The 21,922-nt window shown below is 46.8% G+C and overlaps 1 long non-coding RNA gene across 1 annotated transcript in view; it reads left to right on the top strand.

The window, feature by feature from the left end:
- Positions 1–21,400, top strand: part of LOC134981088 (uncharacterized) — a 108,396-nt gene extending 86,996 nt beyond the window's left edge. The window contains exon 5 of the long non-coding RNA XR_010190516.1: positions 21,324–21,400. This is a non-coding gene — a long non-coding RNA (uncharacterized LOC134981088). The remainder of the gene's footprint in view (positions 1–21,323) is intronic.
- Positions 21,401–21,922: the final 522 nt, after the last annotated feature.

Raw genomic sequence — 21,922 nt, 5'->3', positions numbered from 1 at the left:
TAATTTACACTCATTTTCAGTCTATTCTGAATACCTCACACCTCACAATATTATTTTTAGTCCTAAAATTTGCACCGAGGTCGCTGTGTGAGTAAGATAAGCGACCCTAGTGGCCGACACAAACACCGGGCCCATCTAGGAGTGGCACTGCAGTGTCACGCAGGATGTCCCTTCCAAAAAACCCTCCCCAAACAGCACATGACGCAAAGAAAAAAAGAGGCGCAATGAGGTAGCTGTGTGAGTAAGATTAGCGACCCTAGTGGCCGACACAAACACCGGGCCCATCTAGGAGTGGCACTGCAGTGTCACGCAGGATGGCCCTTCCAAAAAACCCTCCCCAAACAGCACATGACGCAAAGAAAAAAAGAGGCGCAATGAGGTAGCTGACTGTGTGAGTAAGATTAGCGACCCTAGTGGCCGACACAAACACCGGGCACATCTAGGAGTGGCACTGCAGTGTCACGCAGGATGTCCCTTCCAAAAAACCCTCCCCAAACAGCACATGACGCAAAGAAAAAAAGAGGCGCAATGAGGTAGCTGTGTGAGTAAGATTAGCGACCCTAGTGGCCGACACAAACACCGGGCCCATCTAGGAGTGGCACTGCAGTGTCACGCAGGGTGTCCCTTCCAAAAAACCCACCCCAATCAGCACATGATGCAAAGAAAAAGAAAAGAAAAAAGAGGTGCAAGATGGAATTATCCTTGGGCCCTCCCACCCACCCTTATGTTGTATAAACAAAACAGGACATGCACACTTTAACCAACCCATCATTTCAGTGACAGGGTCTGCCACACGACTGTGACTGATATGACGGGTTGGTTTGGACCCCCCCCAAAAAAGAAGCAATTAATCTCTCCTTGCACAAACTGGCTCTACAGAGGCAAGATGTCCACCTCATCTTCACCCTCCGATATATCACCGTGTACATCCCCCTCCTCACAGATTATCAATTCGTCCCCACTGGAATCCACCATCTCAGCTCCCTGTGTACTTTGTGGAGGCAATTGCTGCTGGTCAATGTCTCCGCGGAGGAATTGATTATAATTCATTTTAATGAACATCATCTTCTCCACATTTTCTGGATGTAACCTCGTACGCCGATTGCTGACAAGGTGAGCGGCGGCACTAAACACTCTTTCGGAGTACACACTTGTGGGAGGGCAACTTAGGTAGAATAAAGCCAGTTTGTGCAAGGGCCTCCAAATTGCCTCTTTTTCCTGCCAGTATAAGTACGGACTGTGTGACGTGCCTACTTGGATGCGGTCACTCATATAATCCTCCACCATTCTATCAATGTTGAGAGAATCATATGCAGTGACAGTAGACGACATGTCCGTAATCGTTGTCAGGTCCTTCAGTCCGGACCAGATGTCAGCATCAGCAGTCGCTCCAGACTGCCCTGCATCACCGCCAGCGGGTGGGCTCGGAATTCTGAGCCTTTTCCTCGCACCCCCAGTTGCGGGAGAATGTGAAGGAGGAGATGTTGACAGGTCGCGTTCCGCTTGACTTGACAATTTTGTCACCAGCAGGTCTTTCAACCCCAGCAGACCTGTGTCTGCCGGAAAGAGAGATCCAAGGTAGGCTTTAAATCTAGGATCGAGCACGGTGGCCAAAATGTAGTGCTCTGATTTCAACAGATTGACCACCCGTGAATCCTTGTTAAGCGAATTAAGGGCTGCATCCACAAGTCCCACATGCCTAGCGGAATCGCTCCGTGTTAGCTCCTCCTTCAATGCCTCCAGCTTCTTCTGCAAAAGCCTGATGAGGGGAATGACCTGACTCAGGCTGGCAGTGTCTGAACTGACTTCACGTGTGGCAAGTTCAAAGGGCATCAGAACCTTGCACAACGTTGAAATCATTCTCCACTGCACTTGAGACAGGTGCATTCCACCTACTATATCGTGCTCAATTGTATAGGCTTGAATGGCCTTTTGCTGCTCCTCCAACCTCTGAAGCATATAGAGGGTTGAATTCCACCTCGTTACCACTTCTTGCTTCAGATGATGGCAGGGCAGGTTCAGTAGTTTTTGGTGGTGCTCCAGTTTTCTGTACGTGGTGCCTGTACGCCGAAAGTGTCCCGCAATTCTTCTGGCCACCGACAGCATCTCTTGCACGGCCCTGTCGTTTTTTAAAAAATTCTGCACCACCAAATTCAAGGTATGTGCAAAACATGGGACGTGCTGGAATTGGCCCAGATTTAATGCACACACAATATTGCTGGCGTTGTCCGATGCCACAAATCCACAGGAGAGTCCAATTGGGGTAAGCCATTCCGCGATGATCTTCCTCAGTTGCCGTAAGAGGTTTTCAGCTGTGTGCGTATTCTGGAAAGCGGTGATACAAAGCGTAGCCTGCCTAGGAAAGAGTTGGCGTTTGCGAGATGCTGCTACTGGTGCCGCCGCTGCTGTTCTTGCGGCGGGAGTCCATACATCTACCCAGTGGGCTGTCACAGTCATATAGTCCTGACCCTGCCCTGCTCCACTTGTCCACATGTCCGTGGTTAAGTGGACATTGGGTACAGCTGCATTTTTTAGGACACTGGTGACTCTTTTTCTGAGGTCTGTGTACATTTTCGGTATCGCCTGCCTAGAGAAATGGAACCTAGATGGTATTTGGTACCGGGGACACAGTACCTCCAACAAGTCTCTAGTTGGCTCTGCAGTAATGATGGATACCGGAACCACGTTTCTCACCACCCAGGATGCCAAGGCCTCAGTTATCCGCTTTGCAGTAGGATGACTGCTGTGATATTTCATCTTCCTCGCAAAGGACTGTTGAACAGTCAATTGCTTACTGGAAGTAGTACAAGTGGGCTTACGACTTCCCCTCTGGGATGACCATCGACTCCCAGCGGCAACAACAGCAGCGCCAGCAGCAGTAGGCGTTACACGCAAGGATGCATCAGAGGAATCCCAGGCAGGAGAGGACTCGTCAGACTTGCCAGTGACATGGCCTGCAGGACTATTGGCATTCCTGGGGAAGGAGGAAATTGACACTGAGGGAGTTGGTGGGGTGGTTTGCGTGAGCTTGGTTACAAGAGGAAGGGATTTACTGGTCAGTGGACTGCTTCCGCTGTCACCCAAAGTTTTTGAACTTGTCACTGACTTATTATGAATGCGCTGCAGGTGACGTATAAGGGAGGATGTTCCGAGGTGGTTAACGTCCTTACCCCTACTTATTACAGCTTGACAAAGGGAACACACGGCTTGACACCTGTTGTCCGCATTTGTGGTGAAATACCTCCACACCGAAGAGCTGATTTTTTTGGTATTTTCACCTGGCATGTCAACGGCCATATTCCTCCCACGGACAACAGGTGTCTCCCCGGGTGCCTGACTTAAACAAACCACCTCACCATCAGAATCCTCCTGGTCAATTTCCTCCCCAGCGCCAGCAACACCCATATCCTCCTCATCCTGGTGTACTTCAACACTGACATCTTCAATCTGACTATCAGGAACTGGACTGCGGGTGCTCCTTCCAGCACTTGCAGGGGGCATGCAAATAGTGGAAGGCGCATGCTCTTCACGTCCAGTGTTGGGAAGGTCAGGCATCGCAAACGACACAATTGGACTCTCCTTGTGGATTTGGGATTTCAAAGAACGCACAGTTCTTTGCGGTGCTTTTGCCAGCTTGAGTCTTTTCAGTTTTCTAGCGAGAGGCTGAGTGCTTCCATCCTCATGTGAAGCTGAACCACTAGCCATGAACATAGGCCAGGGCCTCAGCCGTTCCTTGCCACTCCGTGTGGTAAATGGCATATTGGCAAGTTTACGCTTCTCCTCCGACAATTTTATTTTAGGTTTTGGAGTCCTTTTTTTTCTGATATTTGGTGTTTTGGATTTGACATGCTCTGTACTATGACATTGGGCATCGGCCTTGGCAGACGACGTTGCTGGCATTTCATCGTCTCGGCCATGACTAGTGGCAGCAGCTTCAGCACGAGGTGGAAGTGGATCTTGATCTTTCCCTAATTTTGGAACCTCAACTTTTTTGTTCTCCATATTTTATAGGCAGAACTAAAAGGCACCTCAGGTAAACAATGGAGATGGATGGATTGGATACTAGTATACAATTATGGACGGACTGCCACGGTTAGGTGGTATAAAAAAACCACGGTTAGGTGGTATATATTATAATAATAATACAATTATGGATGGACGGACTGCCTGCCGACTGCCGACACAGAGGTAGCCACAGCCGTGAACTACCGCACTGTACACTGGTTGATAAAGAGATAGTAGTATACTCGTAACAATTAGGATGACACTATGACGGTATAAAGAATGAAAAAAAAACCACGGTTAGGTGGTAGGTATATAATAATAAATAATACAATTCTGGTCGGACGGACTGCCTGCCGTGTGCCGACACAGAGGTAGCCACAGCCGTGAACTACCGCACTGTACACTGGTTGATAAAGAGATAGTAGTATACTCGTAACAATTAGGATGACACTATGACGGTATAAAGAATGAAAAAAAAAACCACGGTTAGGTGGTAGGTATATAATAATAAATAATACAATTCTGGTCGGACGGACTGCCTGCCGTGTGCCGACACAGAGGTAGCCACAGCCGTGAACTACCGCACTGTACACTGGTTGATAAAGAGATAGTAGTATACTCGTAACAATTAGGATGACACTATGACGGTATAAAGAATGAAAAAAAAACCACGGTTAGGTGGTAGGTATATAATAATAAATAATACAATTCTGGTCGGACGGACTGCCTGCCGTGTGCCGACACAGAGGTAGCCACAGCCGTGAACTACCGCACTGTACACTGGTTGATAAAGAGATAGTAGTATACTCGTAACAATTAGGATGACACTATGACGGTATAAAGAATGAAAAAAAAACCACGGTTAGGTGGTAGGTATATAATAATAAATAATACAATTCTGGTCGGACGGACTGCCTGCCGTGTGCCGACACAGAGGTAGCCACAGCCGTGAACTACCGCACTGTACACTGGTTGATAAAGAGATAGTAGTATACTCGTAACAATTAGGATGACACTATGACGGTATAAAGAATGAAAAAAAAACCACGGTTAGGTGGTAGGTATATAATAATAAATAATACAATTCTGGTCGGACGGACTGCCTGCCGTGTGCCGACACAGAGGTAGCCACAGCCGTGAACTACCGCACTGTACACTGGTTGATAAAGAGATAGTAGTATACTCGTAACAATTAGGATGACACTATGACGGTATAAAGAATGAAAAAAAAAACCACGGTTAGGTGGTAGGTATATAATAATAAATAATACAATTCTGGTCGGACGGACTGCCTGCCGTGTGCCGACACAGAGGTAGCCACAGCCGTGAACTACCGCACTGTACACTGGTTGATAAAGAGATAGTAGTATACTCGTAACAATTAGGATGACACTATGACGGTATAAAGAATGAAAAAAAAAACCACGGTTAGGTGGTAGGTATATAATAATAAATAATACAATTCTGGTCGGACGGACTGCCTGCCGTGTGCCGACACAGAGGTAGCCACAGCCGTGAACTACCGCACTGTACACTGGTTGATAAAGAGATAGTAGTATACTCGTAACAATTAGGATGACACTATGACGGTATAAAGAATGAAAAAAAAACCACGGTTAGGTGGTAGGTATATAATAATAAATAATACAATTCTGGTCGGACGGACTGCCTGCCGTGTGCCGACACAGAGGTAGCCACAGCCGTGAACTACCGCACTGTACACTGGTTGATAAAGAGATAGTAGTATACTCGTAACAATTAGGATGACACTATGACGGTATAAAGAATGAAAAAAAAACCACGGTTAGGTGGTAGGTATATAATAATAAATAATACAATTCTGGTCGGACGGACTGCCTGCCGTGTGCCGACACAGAGGTAGCCACAGCCGTGAACTACCGCACTGTACTGTGTCTGCTGCTAATATAGACTGGTTGATATTTAAAGAGATATTAGTAGTATACAACAATACTATACTGGTGGTCAGGCACTGGTCACCACTCCTGCAGCAAAAGTGTGCACTGTTAATTAATATAATTGTACTCCTGGCTCCTGCTAACAACCTGCAGTGCTCCCCAGTCTCCCCCACAATTAATTATAAGCTTTTAATTTATACATTGATGACTGTGCAGCACACTGGGCTGAGCTGAGTGCACACAGACTGAGTCACACTGTGTGACTGACTGTGCTGTGTATCGGTTTTTTTTTCAGGCAGAGAACGGATATAGCAGAGAGAAGTGAACGGATATATTATATTAAATAAAAGTTAACTAGCAACTGCACTGGTCACTGACTGTGGTAAACTAACTCTGTCTGCGACTCTGCACAATCTCTCTCTCTCTATCTAATCTATCTCTATTCTAATGGAGAGGACGCCAGACACGTCCTCTCCCTATCAATTTCAATGCACGAGTGAAAATGGCGGCGACGCGCGGCTCCTTATATAGAATCCGAGTCTCGCGATAGAATCCGAGCCTCGCGAGAATCCGACAGCGTCATGATGACGTTCGGGCGCGCTCGGGTTAACCGAGCAAGGCGGGAAGATCCGAGTCGCTCGGACCCGTGAAAAAAAACATGAAGTTCGGGCGGGTTCGGATTCCGAGGAACCGAACCCGCTCATCTCTAGTCAGAATTGGCGGCTTTGTCTCACAAAAGCCCATATCTGATTTTCCATTCGGACAGGGCAGAACTGCGGACTCGTCCCCAGTTTCTCCCTAAGGTGGTGTCAGCGTTTCACCTGAACCAACCTATTGTGGTGCCTGCGGCTACTAGGGACTTGGAGGACTCCAAGTTGCTAGACGTTGTCAGGGCCCTAAAAATATATATTTCCAGGACGGCTGGAGTCAGGAAAACTGACTCGCTGTTTATCCTGTATGCACCCAACAAGCTGGGTGCTCCTGCTTCTAAGCAGACGATTGCTCGTTGGATTTGTAGTACAATTCAGCTTGCACATTCTGTGGCAGGCCTGCCACAGCCAAAATCTGTAAATGCCCATTCCACAAGGAAGGTGGGCTCATCTTGGGCGGCTGCCCGAGGGGTCTCGGCTTTACAACTTTGCCGAGCTGCTACTTGGTCAGGGGCAAACACGTTTGCAAAATTCTACAAATTTGATACCCTGGCTGAGGAGGACCTGGAGTTCTCTCATTCGGTGCTGCAGAGTCATCCGCACTCTCCCGCCCGTTTGGGAGCTTTGGTATAATCCCCATGGTCCTGACGGAGTCCCCAGCATCCACTTAGGACGTCAGAGAAAATAAGAATTTACTTACCGATAATTCTATTTCTCGTAGTCCGTAGTGGATGCTGGGCGCCCATCCCAAGTGCGGATTGTCTGCAATACTTGTACATAGTTATTGTTACAAAAATCGGGTTATTATTGTTGTGAGCCATCTTTTCAGAGGCTCCTCTGTTATCATGCTGTTAACTGGGTTCAGATCACAAGTTGTACAGTGTGATTGGTGTGGCTGGTATGAGTCTTACCCGGGATTCAAAATCTTTCCTTATTGTGTACGCTCGTCCGGGCACAGTATCCTGAGGCTTGGAGGAGGGTCATAGGGGGAGGAGCCAGTGTACACCACCTAGTCCTAAAGCTTTTACTTTTGTGCCCTGTCTCCTGCGTAGCCGCTAATCCCCATGGTCCTGACGGAGTCCCCAGCATCCACTACGAGAAATAGAATTATCGGTAAGTAAATTCTTATTTTTTTTTTATTTATGTTTTTGTAAGGGGCACAATTAGGGGACACAACTGTACTGGGGGCAATACCACTGGGGGCACAACTGTACTGGGGGCAGTGCCACTGGGGGGCACAAACGGGGCACAACTCTACAGGGGGCATAACTGACCACGCCCATTTATGAAGCCATGCCCCTATTTTCGCCCGAGGCGCCGCAAGGGCTAGAACCGGCCCTGGTAACAAGTTCTCTCCTGGAGGAAAGTAATATTACATATTGTGGGCCCGATTGTGAGTTGCATGCAGGACTGTAAGCACCCGCACTCAGAATGCGGAGGGATTGCAAATGGAAAAGTAATGCCCCTATACCTATGTCTTAATGCTGACACATCGCACTGCCCTAGCACCAGAGCTGGATTAAAGGGGTGGCGGTATTGGTGGCACAGGGAGCGAATTCCCCCCAGGCCCCCCTCTCTCAGCCCCCCCCCCTCCTCTGTCCCCCAGCCGGAGCACACTGTTGCACAGTGCAGACCCGTAGTGGGGGCAGTCCACATGCTCTCAGGGCCCCCCTTACCTGGGCCAGAGCACACTGCTGCACCTGGCAGTTCTGTAGTGGGGGTAGGCCGCATACTCTGAGGGTCTCCCACTTCCCTGGACCAGAGGGGGCCACCTGGTCCCTGATGATGAATAGGCCCCTAACTCCGATTCCTAACTAGACACAATTTTAACAGTTTCAGAATCCGGCCCCTATTATACTTGGCCCATGGTGTCTCCAGTAAACTGGTTGCATAGGTTTTAACAAACTTTAAAATGGAGAAGCAGTAATGTAGGTGTTCAGCCTATTTGGCGGGATTCCCAATCATATCCTAAACATAGAATTTGTCGGCAGATAAGAACCACTTGGACCATCTAGTCTGCCCCTTTTTTTTTTTTTTACATTATTTTTATCTCTAACCTTATTTGATCCTTATTTCTTTGTAAGGATATCCTTATGTCTATCCCATGCATGTTTAAATTGCCCTACAGTCTTAGCCTCTACCACCTCTGATGGGAGGCTATTCCACTTGTCCACTACCCTTTCTGTGAAGTAATTTTTCCTTAAATTTCCCCTGAACCTCCCCCCCTCCAGCCTCAGTGCATGTCCTCGTGTCCTATTGCTTCTCTTCATTTGGAGAATGTTTCCCTCCTGGACTTTGTTAAAACCCTTGATATATTTGAAAGTTTCTATCATGTCCCCCCTTTCCCTTCTCTGCTCCAAACTATACATATTGAGATTTCTTAGTCTTTCTGGGTATGTTTTGTGATGTAGGCCATGCACCATTTTAGTTGCCCTTCTTTGTACAGTCTCTAATGTATTTATATCCTTTTGAAGATATGGCCTTCAGAACTGAATACAGTATTCTAGATGAGGCCGTACCAATGACCTATACAGTGGCATTATTACTTCTTTCTTTCTGCTGCTGATTCCTCTCCCAATGCAGCCAAGCATCTGACTAGCCTTTCTCATTGCCTTGTTACATTGCTTACCTGCCTTTAAGTCATCTGAAATAGTGACTCCTAGATCCCTTTCCTCCTCAGTAGTTTCCAGTATAGTGCCATTAAAACTATACTTAGCCTTTGGATTTTTGAGACCCAAGTGCATGATTTTGCATTTTTTGGCATTAAACTGTAATTGCCAGACTCTTGACCATTCCTCTAATCTACCTAGATCCTCAATCATTTGTTTTACCCCACCTGGTGTGTCTACCCTGTTGCATACCTTTGTGTCATCTGCAAAAAGGCATGCTTTCCCTTTAATGCCATTTGCAATGTCACCAATAAAGATATTAAAAAGCACTGGTCCAAGTACAGATCCCTGGGGTACTCCACTGGTAACATTTCCCTCCTGTGAATGCACTCCATTTACCACAACTCTCTGTTTTCTATCCTTCAACCAAGATCTTATCCATTCAATAATCCTAATATCCAATCCCAAACTTTCAAGTTTATTTAGCAGTCTGCGATGTGGAACAGTGTCAAAAGCCTTACTAAAGTCTAGATAAGCTATATCCATGGCTCCACCTTTATCCATCACTTTAGTCACACAATCAAAAAAGTCAATAAGATTTGTTTGACATGATCTCCCCCCAGTGAATCCATGCTGTTTGGGATCCTGTAAATTGCCGGATTTGAGATAATCTACAACTCTTTCTTTTAAGAGAGTTTCCATCAATTTCCCTACTACAGATGTAAGACTCACTGGTCTGTAGTTGTTTGCCTCTTCCTTGCTTCCACTTTTGTGCAGTGGGACTACGTTTGCTCTTTTCCAGTCCTCTGGAATTACTCCTGTAGCTAATGACTGGTTGAATAATTCTGTCAATGGTGCTACCAGCACCTCTTTAAGTTCTTTTAGTATCCTTGGATGTATCCCTTCTGGCCCCATAGATTTGTCCACTTTCAGCTTTGAGAGTTCTGTTAGGACCTTCTCCTCTGTAAATGTACTTGTTTCATTTTCCTGAATATCCCTGCAACTTAACTGTGGCCCCTTCCCCTCTCTTTCAGTAGTAAACACTGAGCAAAAATAATCATTAAGATGATCTGCTATTAAATTGTCTCCAACAAAACTCCCAGTGTCTGTCTTTAGTTTTATAATTCCGCCTTTTGTTTTTCTCCTTTCGCTTATATACCTAAAAAAAAGTTTTGCCTCCTTTACCCACTGACTGGGCCATTTTCTCCTCAGCTTGTACCTTTGCACATCTGATTACCTTCTTAGTCTCCTTCTGTCTAACAAGATATATCTCTTTGTCTTCATTATTTTGTGTCTGCTTATATTTCCTAAAAGCCATCTTTTTTTGCTCTCACAATATTTGCTACTTCTTTTGCAAACCACACTGGCTTCCTTTTTCTTGTGTTTTTCCTAACAGTTTTGATACAAAGGTCTGTTGCCTTCAATATTGCACATTTTAATGTTTCCCACCTCTCCTGCACTGCTTCCAAGTTCCTCCACTCTGCCAAAGAATCGCTTACACATTTTCTCATCCCTACAAAATCAGCCTTCCTGATTTACAGAAAGGGGCAGGGCTATCATTTCTGGGTGGATTAGGGGGGTGAAGGTTTTTTTGTCCCGATGTCAGATGTTGGGGGGTAAGCCAATCAGTGCATGGATTCCTGGAGGCAGAAAGAAACCAATATATGGGGGTAATTTAAGAAAAGGTGGTAAGGGGCACATTTACTAAGCAGTAAGCATAAGAGCGGAGAAGTGAGCCAGTGGAGAGGTTGCCCATGGCAACCATTTAGCACTGAAGTAACATCTATAATTTGCATACTATAAAATGATACAGAGCTGCTGATTGGTTGATGGCTCACTTCTCCGCTCTTATCACTGCTTAGTAAATGTCCCCCTAAGTGCCAAATGCTACAACCAACACTATACGACACTGCTGTACATTGAACTTTGGTATGTATGAAAGCAGATAATGTAGAGAGAAAAAAAAACTTTTCTCTTATGTTTTCTGCAAACATCTAGCAATTTGGCCGACGCTATACTATTGTATTATATCAAATGCTATTAAATAAACAATAAGCACACTTTTGTGGCTTATTGTTTTTTTCATATATTGGCAGGATTACCTGACAGCATACCTGTATACCTGCAGGTGTCTGGGCTATGTATGGGAGATCTTGAGCATGCGCAGTGGGTGTGGCCGGGGTGTAAGACAATGCGTCAGCACCTGGCTGATACCCTGTGGCTCTGGCTGGGATCACCGTAGGAGGCAGTTTTGTCTCCCCCACTCCGGCAGCCGAGATGTTAATAATACACTGCGGTATTGCTTCCTGCAGGAAGAGCTATAGCGGCACGTTTAATGCCACTATAGCGCATCCCCCTGATGGTGCAAGCGGTATAGAACATCTATGCACAATTGCAGTGTAACAGGAGTACCAGCTGACATTAATGGGCTACCTAGATGTTGACTTGGCCCATGTTTAAAACCCTGTGAGCTGAAGTAGCCAGTGACATATGGAGTGTTTCAGTGTAGGAAAAGCAGCCTTGCTGTACAGTAAAAGCAGTAATGTTGCACAGTGGGTAACATTGCTGCTTAACTGTGCTATGGTTCAGTTCCTGCCAAGGCCCTAATTCATACTTTCCTACCCTCCCGGAATGGCTGGGAGGCTCCCGAAAATCGTGTGGCCCCCCCGGAAGGGTGGGCAAGCCTCCCGTTTTCCCTGTCAGCTGAAAATGTACCCTGTAAAGTCTCATTACCTTCCATGCACAGCCTCAGCCATGGTGTGAGCTATGAGTGGATCCTGTCACTTCATCTTCTGCATAAGGTCAGGAATGTTTTTGAGACATATTTATTAAACATATTTTGTGGGAAATCGCCTGGAAAATCAAGATACCCTTAAACTGCAAATAAGATATCTGCTGTGCTTTCCCTGTTTCCCATCTCTATCATCAAGTAGGTGGTGGTGCGGGTAAGTCCAGCTGCCCTTGAGGGGGTGACATTCAACGATTTAGGGGAGCCAGAATTAAATTACAGGTGGGTCCACGGTTATCTTGACTAGTTTTCTGCGCCTAGGCACAACATGACTTATTAGCATAAACCCTTCATCTGTTGTTCTCAGCTGCAATAAAATACAGCAAGTCACTACAGCAGGGGATTAAGTCCAACTGGCCAGTCTCAGTTAATCCTATTAAATGTCAAGATAAACGTGGACCCATCTGTATATCTTGGCCCACCAACTGAAAAGGTTGTGGTGCCCGTGGATGTATACCTATAACATCTCTGTCATCACCAAGGATGGACACATATAACATCTCTGTCATCAGACTCATCACCAAGGCTGGACACATATAACGGGATTTCGACCGCCGGGATTCCGGCGGGCGGCATTTAGTACTGATCCCCATATAACATCTCTGTCGTCTCCATGGTTGAACACCTATAACATCTCTGTTGTCCCCTTGAATTTACCACGTACAACTTCTCTGTCGTCCCCACAGATGGACTCCTCTGTTATCCGTGTGGATTTACCGCCACTATCATCTCTGTCATTCACCGTGTCTTTACCACCTATAACATCTCTCTGGTCCCCATGAATGGACCACCTATAACCTCCCACTTGCGTGGCTACTCATGAGGCAACAGCTAATGTAATTCTTGTACATCTGTCTTGGAGTTCTTCCTAAATCAAACATTCACTTACACTGTGCTTCTCTGGAGATTGGAAATCCTTAAAGCAGGCATGTCCAAACTGCGGCCCTCCAGCTGTTGTGAAACTACATATCCCAGCATGCCCTGACACAGTTTTGCTGTCAGAGAATGCTAAAGCTGTGTCAGGGCATGCTGGGATGTGTAGTTTCTCAACGGAGGGCCGCAGTTTGGACATGCCTGCCTTAAAGGAACTAAGGGCTGTCATTATCAAAGCCTTGCTTTGGGGTGATCTACAGACCTGGCCTTCGGGACTGGGTCGCTGGTAGACCTATTGCTTTTGCAAGGGTCCAGCAGGTTTGGGTCCACAGAGTAGTGGTGGGCTTGTAGCAACTGCACAATGTGTTATAGAGTTTCACTATGCAGCGGCAGAACTTCAACATGGAATTCAGAATCTCCTCTTCCTCACCACCACCAGCCGCCAACTACCCATCGGGCAGAGGAGAACTTTCTGTCTTGTAGAGGCAGAGAGTGGTTGAATAGGGGTAGAAGATCTCAGACCCTAGTATTATTCAGTACTGGAGCTTTCCTCTTGTCGGATCCCCACACCAACAACTGGCACTCACTGCCTCTGGAGTTGCCCGCTGTCACTATATGTAGGCCCCTGTGCACGGTCAGAAGAGCATAGTGGCAGCCATCTATCACTAGGAGGCTTACCTCTCCATATTTTGCTTTTAGGCCTCGCAGTGTAGTATTACACCCCTGATCTGTACCCCACATTTTCCTGGACAAGCTACAGTTGAAGGCACTGGTGGTAATATACAGTATATTGGCTAATCTTCCTGCTCCAGAGAACACTTGGACCCGTCTGCATAAATCTGGTTATTGAAAGTGGTTGTCAAATCAAGGAGAAACGACAACGTTCCCCAGCATGCTGCTGTCCACCAGTAAAGAAAGAACAATTAGAAGTGTCATCCTGTAATTAGAGGCAGTTTTAATTAGTGTTATTTACTGACAACCATGTGCTGGGGAATATTTCCATGCTCCGTTTCTAGATAACCCCTCCCTGTACAGTCCCTGCTGTTACTTAGGAAGTCATTGACAGCTTCCATGTCTGTTACATCAAGGAGAGGTGTCCAAAGCATACAGTAGCTCAGCTACATCCTCCTGCCGCTATACACTTACTGGTAAAGTGATCAGAACCAATCTTGACAATATATTTATTTATCATCTAGCTTCATCTATAGCAACCACTTTTCCCATGGAACTCACCATGCTTACCGGTACTTGACAGCCCCCGGAACATAATCTCAAGTAGTGATCATTTAAAAGGTGTAGGTTGGCATAAACGATTACCAGGAAGGATGGAAGACTGATATGAGAGTTCGGCATCTAGGTACCATGACGGCAAGGGACAGATGGTGCAGCAGTAGGACCTGATGGGAGGAAGAGTGCAGGAGGACCACAGGATAAGCGCCTATGGCTGCTGGTGCAGTAATGAGCACAAGCTGGCTATTATTGCTTCCTCATTGTGTACACGGAACTAATTTTACAACACACCCTCTTTAAACTCACAGCTCAGTTACGCCCCATTTAGCCACATGTAGTAGAGAATGAGATGCGACTGAGATGTGTAGCTATTACGCCTAATTCAGACCTGATCGCAAAAGCAAAATCTTTCTCTAATGGCCAAAACCCATACTTACCTACCCTCCCGGAATGGCTGGGAGGTTCCCGATAACCGGGTGACGCTCCCGGCCCCCCGGAAAGGTAGGCAAGTGTCCAGCAGCCGCCGCCAGCTCCCGCAACTCCCCTTGGCCGCCCACAACGGAGCACCAGTGGGCGGACGGAGGGGGACCAGATGACGCAATTCGCGTCATCATAGCTCCTCCCCCCACTCTCTCGGCACTGGATAGTGGGGGGTGGAGCATAATGACGTGTTTCATGTCGTCATGCCCCGAACACGCCCCCCTCACTACCGAACACGTTCCCCTGTTCGCCGACCAGGATGACCCCTCCCGGAAAAGGGGGCAGCAATATCGGCAAGTATGGCATAACCATGTGCACTGCAGGTGGGGCATATGTAACATGTGCAGGGAGAGTTAGATTTGGGTGGGTTATAGTGTTTCTGTACAGGGGAAATACTGGCTGCTTTGTTTTTACACTGCAATTTAGATTTCAGTTTGAACACACCCCACCCAAATCTAACTCTCTCTGCACATGTTACATTGCCCCCCCACACACCACCCCCACCCCCACACAGTGCACATGGTTTTGCCCATTAGAGAAAAATTGTGCTGTTGCGATCAGTTCTGAATTAGACCCTTAGTTGCGGTGCTCCACAAATGGACTTATGTTCACCCCTCAATTAGTCCCAGAGTCTTGAACAATTTGGATGTAACCAGTGTCGGACTGGGACATGAAGGGCCCACCGGGAAAATGCAGTGGTAGGGGCCCATGTTTAGAGGCTTGGCAAACCATTAGTGTATGGTCTGGGCCCCTTGATACAAATATACAGTAAATACTGCTAGTGAATACATGATAGTGTACCAGGTTAATAACAGCAATGTACTGTAGTGATTACACCATAACCCTGTGCAGCATAAGGCAACCTATGTATAGTGTATAACTCAAGTGCTCAGTCTGGAACATGACCCCTAGAGGCCACTTCTTGTCACCCACTTCTCTGTGAAATCGTCATTGCGAGCGAGATCACAGCGGCACCTTCGCACATTGTAAGTGTCGCTCTATTGCGTGATAATCGGCCATTGCGTACAAATATGAATTAGGTCCAAAGAAACAGCAGCTGTGCTACAGTGTCCATCCATGAATCAACCCCAAGGACAAAAAGAGAGAGAAAGAAAGAAAGAAAGAAAGAAAGAAAGAAAGAAAGAAAGAAAGAAAGAAAGAAAGAAAGAAAGAAAGAAAGAAAGAAAGAAAAAAGAAAAGAGGGGGTGATGTATTAAGCCTTGGGGGGTGATAAACACAACCTGTAGTATGGCAGTTAGGAGCTGGTTGGTTGGTACTTTATCTCAATCCACTTTATCACTCTCCAAGAGAAAAAGAAAGATAAAGACAGAGAGACCAAACAAAAGAAAGACACAAATTAAAGGCAGACAGACAGGACAGAAAGGAAAGTCAGACAGAAAGAAAGAATAAGCAGACAGACAGACAGGAAAGATAAATGGCAAGAAAGACAGAATGATAAAGAAGAAGAAAGGCAAACGGACAGACAGAAAGAAAAGGAAGATAACGGATAGATAGATAGATAGATAGATAGATAGATAGATAGATAGATAGATAGATAGATAGATAGAGATAGATAGACACGGAAAGAAAGGACAGACAGAAAAGAAAGAGACAGTAAGGAAGGGAAAAAATACAAATGAAAGGAATGAACAGTTGTGCAGTTGGGAACCAATATCTTATTGACAGGTTTCTGCTTTGTGAGTGAGGAGATTGCCTGCAGGTTGCTACTACAGACGTATTACAAAATAATAGGGAGAGGCAAACTAATGGAATAAGAAAAATAACATGATACTGTGCAGTCATGTAGATACGTTCCCCAGACTTCTGCCGTACACGGGGGGTCATTCCGAGTTGTTCGCTCGCAAGTGAATTTTAGCAGATTTGCTCATGCTAAGCCGCCGCCTACTGGGAGTGAATCTTAGCATCTTAAAATTGCGAACGATGTATTCGCAATATTGCGATTACACACCTCGTAGCAGTTTCTGAGTAGCTTCAGACTTACTCGGCATCTGCGATCAGTTCAGTGCTTGTCGTTCCTGGTTTGACGTCACAAACACACCCAGCGTTCGCCCAGACACTCCTCTGTTTCTCCGGCCACTCCTGCATTTTTTCCGGAAACGGTAGCATTTTTTTCCACACGCCCATAAAACGGCCTGTTTCCGCCCAGTAACACCCATTTCCTGTCAATCACATTACGATCGCCAGAACGATGAAAAAGCCGTGAGTAAAAATCCTAACTGCATAGCAAATTTACTTGGCGCAGTCGCAGTGCGGACATTGCGCATGCGCATTAAGCGGAAAATCGCTGCGATGCGAAGATTTTTACGGAGCGAACAACTCGGAATGACCCCCACTGATCAGTATTCTGAGAATTCACTTCCACCGGCTCTCCAGGAGCTGGGATTTGTAGTTCCACAAGAGGTAGAGTGCCTCAGGGTCCCCAGGGTTACTGAGGGAGAAAATGCAGAGAGAGGGTTAAGCCTTATTGCAGAGGTAGAGAGAGGTGGGAAAGAGATCACAGATGCGTGAGGAAATAAAAATGATTTTGTGCTACGCATGGACCTTTAACACATCCTCCCGCCGTGATTTAGCACCGCTCAGTTGTGGAATAGAACCTTTAAACCTCTCTGCAGTCTTCAACGATGTTCTATTAACAGTAAAGAGCATCTACGGTACTGTTTAATGCAATCAGGATTGTGTCACACAGACCTCAGACAAACCCTTACCGACTCGCCACATAAAATAAACTAACATCCACCACTTGTGCAGCCACTCAGCAGTTGCAGCATTTAGCATTAGCAGTACGACTGACCCACAGAGTTTACAATCTAATGTGCAATGTTTGCGGCAGCATCAGGCGGTGGTGACTCAGAAGTCTGCCGGCAGATTGTCAAATAGCAGCTTCAATAAATCTGAGGAGCCTGAAGTCAATGGCCTCATCTTTTCAGAAATAACCAAGACATAAATCATTTCACGAGGTAATTCACAGCTTTCCACTCATACGCTCTTCTGGATAATATCATTTAAATGTTTTATTCTGGATCAGTAGTTGCAGCGAAGAATATCATCTGACGGCCGTGATGTCTGTTTCCCTTTTTGTTATTTTATATTCCGCGGCAGCATTATGTTCTATGGGGCTGATTCATAGGTGGGGATAATTCAGGGTTCACAAATCTGATTTTTTTTACGGATCTGCGCATGTGCAGATCTAGTCCTGCGCCGTTGTACACAGTGCAGCTGCGGACATTGGGTTAGTGACAGTCTGCAGCTGTTTGGGGGCGAGCAGGGGAGCGGCGCAGAACAGTATCCGGGTCTCTAGGTCGGCAAGACTTAGGTCGACAGTGTCTAGGTTGACCGCTATTGGTCGACAGTAACTAGGTCGACACGGTTTCTAGGTTTACAGGGTCTCTAGGTCGTCATGTTCTAGGTCGACAGGTCAAAAGGTCGACATTAGTTTTCCCAAAAAAAATTTCATTTTTTTTAACTTCTTCATACTTTACGTTCCATGTGGACTACTCTTGGGAACGTTAACCTTGCCCGAAGCATGGCGAGCGAAGCGAGCCAAGTGAGGTGACGCGGTGCACTATTTGGGGTTCCCGGTCACTGTACGGTGAAAACGACACCAAAAAAGATTAAAAAAACTCATGTCGACCTAGACCATGTTGACCTAGAGACACTGTCGACCTAGAATCCCTGTTGACCTTCAATACCACACCCGTGCAGAACACGGGGGCATTCCGGCACTGTGTTCTGGGCATGCCGCAGCCAATGGGTGGTTGCGCCCTCAGATGCAGTTTAGCTAGTCCTGGCAGCGTAATTTTTCCAGACACACTGAGTAACCTGAGGGCTGACCATGGTCACACAGCTGATCCAATGCTGCGTCTTTAGACCAAACAAACAACATTAGTAAATGGACTAAGGGGCCCATTTATGTTTGATCGCATTTGCCATGTGATCTGGCCGTGATATTAGCGCCCAGGATCACATTGCAGACTGCAATCACATCGGGTGATTGGATGACCTGGCACAGGCAGGGTGGGCTGTGATAGGAGCCCACCCCTGCAATGTGCCGACGGGTTTGACACATGCATGTCACCGCTGACTGCCATGCACAGCAGCCATTTCTGGCGGAGGGTTCCTGGGAAACCCTACCAGAACTACATCCCTGATATGTAGCCCATAGGCTACAACAGGCTACCGCCATCTCAGATGGCAGTAGCTGTAAGGGCCAATATCCTCCAATACTGGTAAATTGGACAGCATCCCTTTCCCCACAGAAACCTATGCGGCTGTCGACGGGAGTGGAGGGGTCCTGTTTATAAATAATTGCAAATTGCTGATGCTAACTATCAGTCCATTATCACAAAGCGTTTAAAAAAAAAAAAATTGTACCAATTTATCATTGGTAGTGAAAACCAGCAGTCCCGGCAAACGTGACCTGCCATCCGACGTGGAGTGCATTAGTGTTCACTGTCACAGCTGTATTTGTGCATGCGCAGCCATTACGTTATGAACGTGCAAAGTGAAATAGCTGCAGGGTGTATCGGGGATGGTTCCAGCCCACCGGAGAGGGATATAAAAGATCCCTCTCTTGCTTCCCTTCTCCCTTAAAGGCAAGCGGACTAACGTCATGTTCAGATTCCGTTGGGTAATAGAGACAAGCAGGGCCTTAGAGAGCTGGACCAGACCTGGGTGCTTTTAGGGGTGGACCTAATCACTGAAGGCGTGGCCGCACACCCCTTATGGAAAATATATTAGGAAAAAAGTATCTGCGTTCTGAAGAACAGGGAGGTGCTGTGAGCCCGTATGTGGGGGGGGGGGGGGGGGGGGGTATAGATTAGTGTGATCGCTCCCCCACTGCAGTCCAGCACAAAGCGGCATGACCGGGGCCCCACCTGCAAGCCCTGGCTCCCCCCACCAAGCTAATCTGCTAGATAGCCCCAGTACTGCCATCCACGTAGAGAACTATGGGGGCAGCTGGTGCGAGCGCTGTAGTTTGTAACGCAGGAGATATGCCTGGTATCTCCAATATCTTCTGCTCTCTATCCTTCATAGATACTGTAACAGTGCCTTTAATTCTGCCTTACACATGCGGAAACAGTCATTTCTGCGTCTTTCTTCAATAGCCGAGCACTGAAGAAAGTATAATGGCCTATAAACCCCAAGGCTGGGACAGGTTGTGTGCAAATTGTCATTTTCAATTGCATACCTCCCAACTCTCCCGAATACAGCGGGACAGTCCCGCTAATCAGACACTGTCACGCTGTCCCACCCACGGGCCACAGTATCCTGCGGGGGGGATGTTGGGGGAGCCAGTAATCACCCCTTCTCTGCAAAGCAGCCGGTGATCACTGAATAGATGCCGTGCGCATGCGCACAGCATCTTTCAGTGCGGAGAGGGGACCAGGGGGCTGCCCAGGGAGCGCTGGGCACGCTCACAAAATGACAAAAACAGGGGTCACAACACTAGGCTCTGCCCCTCCATCAGAGGCCACACCCCCCTTCTGGCCACTGCAGGTCCCGATTCCCCAGATTCAAAACTTGGTAGTTATGCAATTGGGTCTCCATTTCCGATGCATGATATATTGGGCATGGACTGTGCTGCAGGGCCGATGTGATATATCTGAAACCAACATCATTCACAGGCACATCGGCTGTACGCACCCCCTGATGCACTAGCGATATATCGTTCAGCAGCTGTACGAATGACGTATCACATAGTGTGTACCCACTACCCAGGCCAAGGAGGCAGCTGCTTCAATCACAGCCACCCATGCCCCAACCCATGGGACTCTATGGTGTTCTGCAGCAGGGGGACCAGACAGGCAGCAGCAACTCTATGATCCCCTGTGCTGGAACGGTAGCGTCTAATTTCTCTTCGTGGACTGGACCTTTCCCATAAGCCCCTGGGTCCATGTCACAAACTATTTGGAATAGTAACCTGTGGTGAGCGAAGCGAGACACCGAGCCCGAAGGGTGGCGAGCGTCCAATGGGGCATAGAAAAAAAACAATAACCTCAAATGAACGGAGAACGGAGAAAACATTTAGGTGCTGTAAGGGCGGAAGCTCTCTCCTGCCCTCTCGTTATGTCACTTCCTGGCCATGATCACAAAGAGAAAATATACTGTACACAACCGGGCTGGAACCCTGAAAGAAACAAGATAAGTGTCTGTGTGTTTGGGAGGGGAGGCTCTAATTGTAATGGGGGTAGGGGCTGGGTTATATATTTATTAGTGTGATTGAGACTTATTTAATATAATGGGGGAGGGGGGGTCTGGGACATTAATTTATTGGTGTAATGGAGGTTAAACATTAAATGTAATGGGGCTGGGTGGCTGGGCTATTTTTTGGTCTCTTTATTGACGTGATATGGTAAATTAATTAATATAAGTTGGGTGGAAGCTTGACTATGAATTAAATGCCATTTTGGGAGTTAATAAATAGGTGGGAACTATTTATTGGGGAGGGCTATTTAATATTGGAATGCCATTTACTGCAAGGTCAGGAGAGGAAGGGCTACTTATTAAAGAGGAATACTAATTATGTTAATTTGTCAGGACTGTTTGGTATGGAAAAATATTTCTCTATGGAATCTCTATGGAATGTGTATACTATTTATTTGAAGGTGGGGCTGTTTAGGCAAAATGTCCAGGTGGCAGGGTGGGAAGCCATATATCAGTGCTATTGAACTGATGTTGGGCTGGTTAGAGGACAGAAGATTCCTTGCCAGGCTTTCCCATATGTCATGCACATATCCTTTTTTCTAAACAGTGCCCACAATTCTCCAAGACCCGGACAAGCAGCAGAACTTAAGACACAAGCAGCATTGGTTAGTGAGAAGAGCCAGGTAGGAGAGACCGGGACTCTCTGCCAACTGTCCTGATGCTGGAGGGGCAGTACCGATAGTGGTTGAGTGTGCCACCAAGTCTGGTCATTATCCTGACAGCAGGGACATTTGGTAGCTATGTCCTGCATCACGCTGTTCTACTGGGAAAGGTAGAGCAAGCGACACCGCCTGTTTATCTGACAATTGCTGTGAGCGACCCAATACAGAGCAAAAACGAGACCGCTCGCTGGGGAAAACACCTATTTATGCCCATCTTTTTATCAAGACTTTCGGTTCTTTACCCAAAACCACGTTTATGGACGGGCCACTCTCATGGGCTAGTGGTGTGAGTGTGTGTCCCCACCAAGGCAAAATATTGTCTATGAACAGGGGAGCCATCAGAAATTGTGGAGCCCAGTGCAGATGAAACAGGCAGTGCCACTAGCCTCCCACTGTATCAGATGTATTATGGCGCACTGGTGCCGAGAGCAAGCACGCGCTATGATGCTCCCACAGTACCAACATGCTCTTTATAGCAGGTTTA

Source organism: Pseudophryne corroboree, chromosome 12 (assembly GCF_028390025.1).
Source record: "Pseudophryne corroboree isolate aPseCor3 chromosome 12, aPseCor3.hap2, whole genome shotgun sequence".
In the NCBI taxonomy this organism is placed as follows: domain Eukaryota; kingdom Metazoa; phylum Chordata; class Amphibia; order Anura; family Myobatrachidae; genus Pseudophryne; species Pseudophryne corroboree.
The sequence above is the reverse complement of the archived record's forward strand: the minus strand, read 5'-3'. Positions and strand labels throughout refer to the sequence as shown.